Source organism: Acanthisitta chloris, unplaced genomic scaffold, assembly GCF_000695815.1.
Source record: "Acanthisitta chloris isolate BGI_N310 unplaced genomic scaffold, ASM69581v1 scaffold6283, whole genome shotgun sequence".
Classification (NCBI taxonomy): domain Eukaryota; kingdom Metazoa; phylum Chordata; class Aves; order Passeriformes; family Acanthisittidae; genus Acanthisitta; species Acanthisitta chloris.
In genome coordinates, this window is record NW_008665480.1 from 101,273 (window position 1) to 111,958 (window position 10,686).

At 43.6% G+C, this 10,686-nt stretch overlaps 1 protein-coding gene across 1 annotated transcript in view; it reads right to left on the reverse strand.

Moving 5' to 3' along the window:
- Nucleotides 1-10,686, reverse strand: part of KCNH5 (potassium voltage-gated channel, subfamily H (eag-related), member 5) — a 140,632-nt gene that overhangs the window by 919 nt on the left and 129,027 nt on the right. The window lies entirely within an intron of this gene.

The window sequence follows — 10,686 nt, forward strand, 5'->3', positions numbered from 1 at the left end:
TTCCGGAAGATGATCTATGGGGGATAATTCCACAGCAGAGTCAGTACCCAACAGACATCACATATGGAAAATATTAATGGCAGATGGAGAAACAGTATTGAGAAAAGCTCCTTCTATCTTATTGCTTAATTTGAACCTTCTTTCCTCTCTTGATTTTTTGTACACAATTCAAGTGGAGCTGATTAAGACACAGTAACCTCAAATATATGCCACTGCATAGACAGGGTACATATATACACATGCTTTCTTAAAAGTATAGATTAAAAGTGGATTTCACCTTTTTTTTTGATGCAGAAGATAGAGCTTGAAGAACTAAAAATATCCTAACACCAACAGAACGAAAGAAACTGAATAAAGAGAAGAAAGCAAGCAAGCAAGAACCCAAATACTGTGATACCTACCTACCCATTACCCACACTCATACCTGCTCTGTCACTATCTTTAGTACAGATCAAAAGGAAACAGTAATTCAGTGGAGACTACACAGCTGTGAGATTAATTCAGTTTACATACCCTTCTAGAGCCTGGAATCTAAATATGCTCAATACCTTTTAGCTTTGCTTATTGCTAGTTTTGCAGGAGTGGCTGGAGGGTGCAATTAGATTCCCCATGGGCCACGTGTGGCTTCATGCATTTCAAATGCATTTCCTGGAGGGTTTGTATGTCTAATACAGGTGGAAGTACTGGAAGCACCATGTAGAAGCAGAGTAACAGGTGAGTGTGGTTATAAATCCCAGCAACATCCACCATTTTATGGTGAGATGCTGTTTAATGCTGCAGTGATTTCACCCTGTAGCACGTCTCAAGCTTCCACAGAAAAAGGAATTTGAGCCTCAGACTGGGGAAAGATTCAGTAAAAGTAAAAACCTTTCTGTTGATTTTCTGCATGTTGCTCATATGAATTTTATTTTTCTTAGGTTCATCCAGTTTGCTTGAATGTGGGACCTAGGCAGGATAGGGAAACTCTGGTTCTGGTGCTCTGGTTGACAACACTAAAGTGAAAAGTGATACATGATTAAATGCAAATATGGACAGTGCAGGGATAGTGCAGTAAGAAAAGGAACAGAAAGCCCCTGTAATACACAAACTAAACCCTGTGACAGTCAGCTGTTTGTTTTGAAATATCCATTTGAGTATCCATATTTCAGTATCTATTTACTTTCAAGTCTCACATCCTCAGAAGTTAGCAGAGAAGTGCCACGATGACTACAGCTCCTTTCTGCATGAATCTGGGATGAGCTGGACTTCAAAGCTTCCTTAGAGAGCTTTCAAATGCAGTAAATATATCCTTGCATGCTGCTGATAGATGCAGCTGCTTATAATAATTTAGCTAACATGTTTATTAGAAGCCCAGTTAAAAAATATAAATAAAAACAAGGGAGAAACATGGAAGTTACTTTCATCTGACTCCTCTGACCTAGATGCAGTGACACATACCCTCATTTATAGGCTCCCCCTTCATTAGCATCTGCCCTCATGGAGCTACTCTCTCTCTCTCAGACAAGCCACTGGGGACAGCAAATAAATGCAAGAGAAGTTGCCCTTGAATCAAAATTGAGTGATTACATTTAATTGAAGTCATGGTCTCTAAATGCAGATTTGGAAGGTGGGTTGTGTGTGATGCTTTGTTTGTGCCTGGTGACAGAAGATGCAATGATGAAAGCAACCAGCTGCAAGGATGTCTCCCCAAGCTGTGTCTCAGAGGAGATGGCTGATTCCTCTGCTGGTGTCCCTGTTTGGCTGTGCTGCTCTGCCCCGTGCCAGGCCAGAGGGGCTGGTTTTCTGAAAACATCTGCACTGGGGAAAACATCATGTTTTACAAGGGCATGTAGTGATAGAACAAGGGGGAATGGCTCCAAAATTAAAGAGAGTTGGTTTAGATTGGATATTAGGCAGAAATTCTTCCCTGTGAGGGTGGTGAGGCACTGACACAGGTTGCCCAGAGAAGCTGTGTTGTTCCATCCCTGGAAGTGTTCAAAGCCAGACTGGATGGGACTTGGAGCAACATGGGCTAGTGGAAGATGTCCCTGCCCGTGGCAGGGGGGTGGAACTACATTGTCTTTAGGGTTCCTTCTGACCCAAATCATTCTATGTTTCTATGATTTCCCAATTTTCTGGCCACAAGCCTGTTTCACAGCTTGAGCAGCCTCCTCTCCTGCAGCCGGTCTGTGCCTGGCAGTTGGGGGCTGGAAGCAGCTGGGGATGCTGGAAGGCAGGCAGCTGCCTGCAGCCTGGCAGGGACTTGCAACACTCCTCTGTCCAGTGGAGTGCTGGATGTGCCACTGGGAGAGGTCCAAGGTAACTTTAACAACTTCTGTCCTGCCAGCAGTTTATAAAGACCAGAATGACAACAACAAAGACCATGACACCAGATTTTGATCCCTCTCCAAAAGCCTGCACTTTACTGAAAACTACCCTCACCTCTGTTTTTTCCCCAATCCAATCTTGTTCTTTCTTTTCTCCCTTTTCTAGTCTCTGTTCCAAACTTCTCCAGCCAGAGGTTATATCCCTGCACATAATATAATTACCCATGACAACTGCTGCTGCTTTCTGCAGAAGAAAAGCCAAGACTTCACTAATTTGACACTGCCTGTACCTCATACTCCTGAAGTGGCTCCTTATGAAAGCCAGGAAATGACTGGCTTTCATAACACATGGCATCACAATGGGGTTTTTTGCCCCAGAACCACTTGGCCAGATGTCATTCGGATGAGTTGAGCCCAGTGGCATGGGGGTCTGAGCCTGAGTGCTGCTGTGACTCAGCACAAGGCTAATGCTTTGGGGAAAGCTGAATGTGTCCCTGCTGCAGGGATGGGTGGCCAAGGTGACAAACACCATCAGATCCACAGTGCAAATCTGCTCTGGCAGAGTGAAATCAAAGACCCACTCATCACTCACAGTTGTAGGTTTTACGCCCACTTTATGTCCATGCAGTGGAGAGGACACACACCTAAAGTCCTACTGTCACCTCCCCAGGAGATGTTCCTTCAGCTGCTTGTAGGAAGCTCTTGGGACAGAATGTGCTACACCCTGGAATGATTATGGACAGCTCGTTTGAAGACACAAGCTTCCTGCACTCCTAATTAGTGCAGAAAATGCCCAGAGACTACAAAATTTGTGGTTTAGGTGGAAGCCAAGAATTCAGGACTGGCACATTACTTTGGTGGAGCCCTGGCACAAGGGTGGGCTGATGTGCAGCCCTGGGCCAACTCTCCCCTTGCCTTTCTCACGTAGCCTGTATGAGTTCATAGCTGTTTGCTGTTTTCTTTTTCACTCTGAAATGCACAACTACTGTGAGATGATGGCACTTTGGATGGAGACTGGTGTCTTGGTACTCATTCACCCACTGAACTACTCTGTCATCATGAGGAAATAATTTTGCCCCATGGAGACTTTACTCTCTTCACGTTGTCCATCCTCAACCAAGGAGATGTACACCTGGCACAACAAGGATCCAGTCTTGGGCAAGAGTACTCAGTGTCAATAGAATATGTACAAGGAAAGGAAGATCTTCTACAGACAAAGAACTGAGGAAACAAATGAGATGTGCATTTTAGCACTAATAGAGCAATAGTTGTTTTTCATTACCCTTTTTTTCCATATTAGGATTTTTTTTCATGTGGTTGGATTTAATCCACTTCCACAGTGGTTTAAACCAAGTCAGAATAGTTAAAATGTGTTTACATTTACAAATGTTTACATGAAGACCTAATTCTATTAATGTCTAGTAATTATTACCAGCTATTTTTCCTTATAAATAAGAACAGAAAAACACCTCATACAATCTGACATTCCTCAGTAAATTGGGAGAGGCTTATTTTGAAATCTTAAATTGGATGAGCTATTCCATTTGTCCCTGACCCTTTTCAGAGAGGTTACACACAGACCTGTCCAAATGTACATCCCAGGAATAGACATAAACTTCAAACGGTTAATCAGAAGAAACTGAATTAACTGTGTGTACAGCACATCTCAAGGAGTAAAGAGTCATACCCCTGTCTCATACCAAGTGCTAAATTCATTAATGTGATGAAGATTCAATGTAGGATTTCATTTACTTTATGGATGGGATTGTGAAAGATTGCTCCATGCAACACAAATCCTGTCTCATGTGACCAGGTTCCTGCTTTTCTTGCTTTTAAGGTATTTATTTTGGGAAGGAGGGGCAACAGAGGTGATGTTAATTATTGAGCTGGCAAAGATTAAGTAGAAGTTAACTGATGGCCACCCCTGGGAACTGAAGCATGTCGGTAATCTATGAGGCAGACACAGAGAAGAGAACAGCAACTTGAGATTGTCCATTTGATCTTAACCCCAACCTCCTTTCCCTCTGCTCTGTACAGAGGTAACTTGCCATGACTGCAAACTCAGCCCAGTCCCACTTCCAAAGAGGGACCTTACCAAAGGTACTGCAGTGGCTGTTACTGCTGGAGCAGCTCCTGTGGGGTGCCAGATTGTATAACCCAACCCAGAGCCAAGAGCAGCAGCAATGAGAAGTCAGCGAGCCAGCTCGAGGCTGAGACACCCACAGGTTCTCCCATCTACCTCAGAATTAATCAGTAAATCTGTGGCCTTTCCAGATGCTTTGAAATGCATCCCTTGTCTGCTGCCTCTTTTCACACCAGTACTGTGAAAATCATTCCTCCATGACCTTGCTCCATTCACAAAGATCCTTTAATAATTGACTCCAAGGAAGGTACGTGTATGGATTAAAGGACTAGTAAAAGTCTGGAAGAATTACTGTAAGTTCATAAAAAGTGGCAAATATTTGACCAGAGATCATCCTGTCCTGTCCCTGAACATCCCATGCCGTTGTTAGTGGTGTTCAATATCTGCCTGTTCCTCACCACAGAAATCCACAGAAACAGATAGCGACGTAGCAAAAGGTCACACAGTTGTCATGATGATGGATGCAGTGGGTGTACACTGAGAGAGAGGGAAAGCCACACAAAACCATCAGTGCAATGATTTTCACAGGGACTAATAAACTCTGGGTGCCCAAACTGTGGTGTCCTACAAATAAGGCTGAGGGGCAAGGAATGCTGGAATCCTGCAGCAAGGGGAGATCCTGTCCTAGGAGAACTGGTGTGACTCAGCCCATTGGCCATTTCTGCAGTGCCAAAAACTGGAACAGAAAGCAAACACAACACTGCAGTCCCCACAGCTACATCCACTCAGTCACCCACAGGTCACACTCATTAAAGCACAGGCCAGGCTGATGTTGGTGCTGGTCACCTCTCCAAAGTTTGTTCCAGAGGTAACTGTCTTGTCTGCACTAAGGTCTTGTGGAAGCCCCATCTCCCTTGTATCTGGTTACTCACAACCCAATGTATTTGTCCAGATCCCTTTATTTTTTGTTCCCATTTAATACAGGAACATCTTAGGAGGCACCTTTATTTAATACCGTGACCCTGAGGACATCTACCCATAGTTCTCTTCCCCCAGAGCACTGAAAATGAGATCAGTGGAATAGAACTGTAGAATCACAGAATCATTCAGGTTGGAATAGACCTCTAGGATCATTAAGTCTGATCCAGATTAATAAATTTGAAGAAATATAGGGCTCTTTTTAACCTGGACCATGCCAGTGACCCATCTGACAGCGCAGATCCACAGCTGTACTGTAAATCACTGCAGATGAATCAAGTGGGACGAGTGGACAAAGAAAGTTGGAACTTTGCAAGCCAACTGCAGCAATGTTAGGGAAATTCACCCTTCCCTGGACTACAGAGCTGGCAGCTCCTGGCTTGTTTGCAGTTGGCTGAGACCCATAGAGCAGCTCCTTCACCATCTTTCAGATTCCACCAGAAGGATTTGGACTGGTTCACCTCCTCTGGGTCAGTGTCCTCACAAGGTGTGTTAGTCTTCACACCCTTTTATATAGGTCTCTTTTTTTGGAAATAGAGCTGTTTTCCATCACCTCCTTAGCCTGAAATGATTCAAGGAAACTCCTTCCCACAAGCTTAGCTGAAGCTGGCAAACAATTTAAAACTTTTGGATGGTATAACCAATATCAAATACTGCAATCACACATACATCATTTTCTTTGGAAATATTGCTACAAAAACCCTAACAAATAAAACTGAAAATAATAAGGAAAGCTTAGTTCATATCCAGGCTGCATGACATATAGTTCTGCAAAGAGTTTTGAAAAAATACTATTCATTTACACATCTTGGAGTGCATTGAAGAAAAGTAATTTCCATTTTCCTCATGTTAATGTGGGAGGTGGATTTGTGTCAAATCCAGGATTTAAACACAGGATGCCCCAACGCATGCAGTGCTTAGACGAGTGTGCTATTTTCCTGCTCCTGAGAACAAACCACAAAACACACTCACTTCCCAGAGCACAGACTCTCAGAACAGGGTTCACCTACAAAACCTGTGTCTGCATCTGAACTCACCCTCCAGGAGCCCTGCACAGCTGAGGGAGAGAAAAAGGCACTTGGAAGGTGTGAGTCATTTTACCTGCAGCTAGATGTTAAAACAGGTCAGACAAGCTGTACACTGAGATGCCTGTTTGTCTCCTGTGTCTATACAGGGAGCTTTGTGCCTGTCTCTTGTATGCAGATATCCTCCACAGGATGGTGGGTAAGAAGGATCCAAACCCCTACCTCTGGCAGTGCAAATGTCAGGATTTGGTGCAGATCATGTAAAAAGCCTCCTGTAAAATTTTTCTCTGTATATCCCTGTGTGTAATAGACCCTTCATCTGATGCTATTTTTATTCCCCCCAGCAGCCTGGGGTATTGCCAGTTCCCAGCTGGGATGCATTCCCCACAGCCTCAGAGACCAGCCAGTCTTTCCAGACAAACATTATTATTTTAAAAGCTGCAGAGGGAGGACAAGTGACAACTGCCCAGGAGACCATGCCAGACTGGTGGCTTCAAGTGAGAGCTTGTAAAAAAAGAGATATTTTGCCTGCACAGATGAACCACTAACAGGGAAAGAAAAGCTCCATTTTCACCATGCTCCTCAGGAAAACTCTCCAGCAGCTGGAGAGGAAGGGAGCTGGTTTCTGCAGCTCCTAGGAAATTGGAGTCCACCTGGGATGTCTGTGGCTGCTCCTGTACAACCACCCTTTTGCATTGCAAATCTTATCCTTCTTCCAGTTATTGCAGGATAGATGCTGCTCATATTACTCCCACTGCTGGCACTAAGGACTGTCATCAGCAAACCCTTCCCAGGCCATTGCTTTGATGTGCTCAGGTGAGTCTAGGATGCTTCATCCCTCAGTCCTCGAGGACTAGTCCTCTCTAGGAGCCTTCAGTTGTCAAAAGAAGGCATATCTGGGACCCTTTCTTTTGATATTCTAAAAACTAGGCCAGTCAAGCCCCAATTCTCATGTGTAACCTTTGGTAAACAAGCTTACTCCAAAACCAAAATGTTTTTAAAATCTAGGCAGGTCCCAGAGAACATGATTCACTATTAATACTTGATGTTAAAATGTTTTCAAATCTTAGTTTGCAGATACTACTTTTTTTTTTTCCAATAAAACTTCCATGATGTTAACAAATCTTTCTTTTTTTATTTACATGAATTAAAATGTGAAGTTAAAAAGTTAAACTATGAAAGACTGGACAGAAATTAATTAATAGAAAGTGACTCCACACAAGCCTTTTTGTTTGCAGAGAGAAACTGGAGCCCTAGGAGCTGGATTAGCAGAGCTGGGAAATGCAGTTCAGCCTGATGGAAGATCCATGGTCCATCTGTATTTGTCCTACATCTGAGAGTGCAGCTGGAGAGCCTTACACAGAACCAGAGACACCTGAACAGATGGTGTTAATGTAAACCTTCCTTTGGGACGGATGCAAGAAGCTGCTGCCATGCACTGTGGATGAAATCCCTGTGTCTGGACTGTTTCCCTGACTTGAATAACTGTTTCATTGCAGGTTTAATGCCCTTCGAAAACAGAGAGGGCAATGGCAGCATTTCACACAAGATGCAATTCCAGCTCTTAACCCCAAGGGAGAGTTTGGAGTAATGCCTCCTCCTAGGTCAGGGCAAGGCAAAGAAGTAGGAGCAGAGAGCTAGAGTGTGAAGGCCAAGCCAGCAAAGGGCCAACACAAAGCACTGACTGTGAGCCATCTTCCATTAACAGTATGGATCACACATGTGAGCACCTCCCACCATGGTGTCCTGCACTGGCAGGAATCTCTGCAACCAAGAAAGAAGGTCAGAAACCCTCTACTGAATATGACAGTGACAAGGAACCTGGCAGAAAGGGAAGGGAACTGGAGCCACAAAAAGAGCAAACCAACAGAGATTGAAGCCAGGGCACCTCTTTCCAAATGCAAACTGCATTTAGGCTGCTTCACCTAATTTACCCCTGTAAATCTTCACATACTCTTAGCTCACTTTATTAATCCACACTCTGAGGATGCAGAGTAGATGGCCTGAAATGATGGCGTTATTGTTCTTCTCTGTATGCTCCTCAGATAGCTTTACTTTGATGTGAAATTCAGCCTCAAAAACAAATTGCTCAAACAACTGTTTTAATTGCTCTCCAGTAGATTCTTCTTAATCCTCGTGTCCCAGGAACTGTTTTGTGTTAAACCATTGCTCCATCTGTGTGCGAGAAAGGAATCACTGTCCTTGGCTGTGCAGTGAAAATGACTGACTGCTGAGCAATTAGTTAATCTCCGGGATAGGGATGTTTCACTAAACAGTCTTTCATGCTGGATTTTGGAGCTAAAGAAGATTTCTGTAGGTTAGTCTTCTGGCTGCCTGAAAGAAACAGTAAATAATAGTCTTTCTGCAAATTTCCATTGATCCTGACTTCACAGACATGGTAGCATGCTAAAGCAAAATCTTGCTAGCAAGCATATTTTAATTTTGCTTTGGAGAAACTGTATTCACATAGATTCCTGCTAAGAAACTATAGAATTGACTTGTAAAGGATGTGAAGATTTCTAATCCAAGTAACAAAGTGATGTCGCTTCAAGGAAACAAGAATTAATTCCATGATGTTGAAAAAGCCCTTTTAAGGGAAATTTTTGGCATTTCATGTACAAGGAAAGGGTTAATCCTTTCATCATGGCTTAATAAAGATCTTTGTCCCTCAGGTTGCTCATCTAAAGAAAAATCAGGACATGTAAGGAGGAAGAGACCCTTTAGAAGAACCCAACAGCAGCCAATGACTGATTTCCCAGAGCCCAGAAATTCTATCACCTCATTACTGCTTGCTCTGTGGTTCAGAAATTGGTTACTGTAGGTCAAATTTTAATCTGGTTCCATTTCATGTTTGCAATCAGTTCACACAGCACCTGAGTACTCTTGCAGAGAGACATCTGTGCACGCTGGCAGCCAATTAGCCTGATCTGCATTTGTGAACAAGCATGAATATTAAGAAGTAAGCATTTGAGAGTTTGTCCCATCTACTTCATGCTCTGTATGGATCTGAAGTCATCCTGTTTTCAGTTAAAACATGTCTGGATTGAAGAAGAAAGAGAAGAGAAGCAGGCAGAGATCCAAGTCTCATTTGTCACATCCCCAGAGCAGCATGGCCAAACACACAGAGCTCCAGACTGGGACTCAGGAGGATGGATTATCCTGCTGGCCTGACCTTCGGCCAAGTGGGAAGTCCTATACAAATCATACTGTCTCTTGTGTCTCCATCCCTCCCAGTGTAAAAGAGGATAATAACACTGCCCTCATTTCTCCAATTAACTGGAAATCCCTCTATCACTGCTAATTATTTACAACCAAAAGAATAGGTTGTAAATAGTTTGCAGTGACAGAGAGATTTCCAGTGACCTCCCTCTGCTATCAGCAGTTGTAAGACTTTGGGATTTAAACTCATGCCTTCCTTCACTCCCTAGCAACTCTCCCATGTAAACAAGTCTAGCCTGAGTTGCTCTTGACAGAGAGTAATACATACTCTCCTCTCCTTCCCCTCCCCCCTTTTCCTTTCTCTTTTCTTCCTTACAGTTGCAATTATTAGAGAGAGCAAAGGGCAGGAGAAATATTTCTCCCACTTCTTTGCCTGGCGCCAAAGCAGAGAGAAGAGCATATTTCTCTTGCTGGACCTCCTTTTCTTCCATCTTGTGGTTTCCCTCTATATATAGCACAGGGCTCCTGTGAGAAGGGAAGCTGAGGTACTTACAGAGATTGTGGATTTCCTGCCCCTGGGAAAGAGGAACCCTGCAGAAGGTTAAAGATCCAAGCTCAATAGACTAAGATCTTTCACTGGATCCCAGGAGAATCCCAGCAAAGGTGGTCTCCACTGACCACCATGACTTTCAGAGAACCACACTGATGTAAATAGATGGTGACATGTATCACCACACAGGGCATTAAAACACATTGCCACCAACCCTGACAGCACATGTCCATTTGGTACCCTAGGACTTGAGTTCAAGGGAGCTTCCCCTTGCTTCCTAGCCCAGCTGTGGGGTGCTATGCTCACTGCAAGACAGTGTCTCTTCAGTGGGACAGTTTCCAACTCGATCAGGCTGGCTGGGTCCTTGCAAACTTGTATTGGCCGTTGGATCAATATCTGCTATTGGCACTGGCCTAATGAAACAGTCAGGAACAGTGTCAATTGATTCAGGCTTTGCTTTGGAGCAGATGAATTACTGTCTGTGCATTTCATTACAGATTATTTAAAAAAAAGGTCACAAAGAAAGTAGCCCTCAGTTTGCCCTGTATCCACTAAGAGGGATGTATTTCTGAGCATGGATAGGGA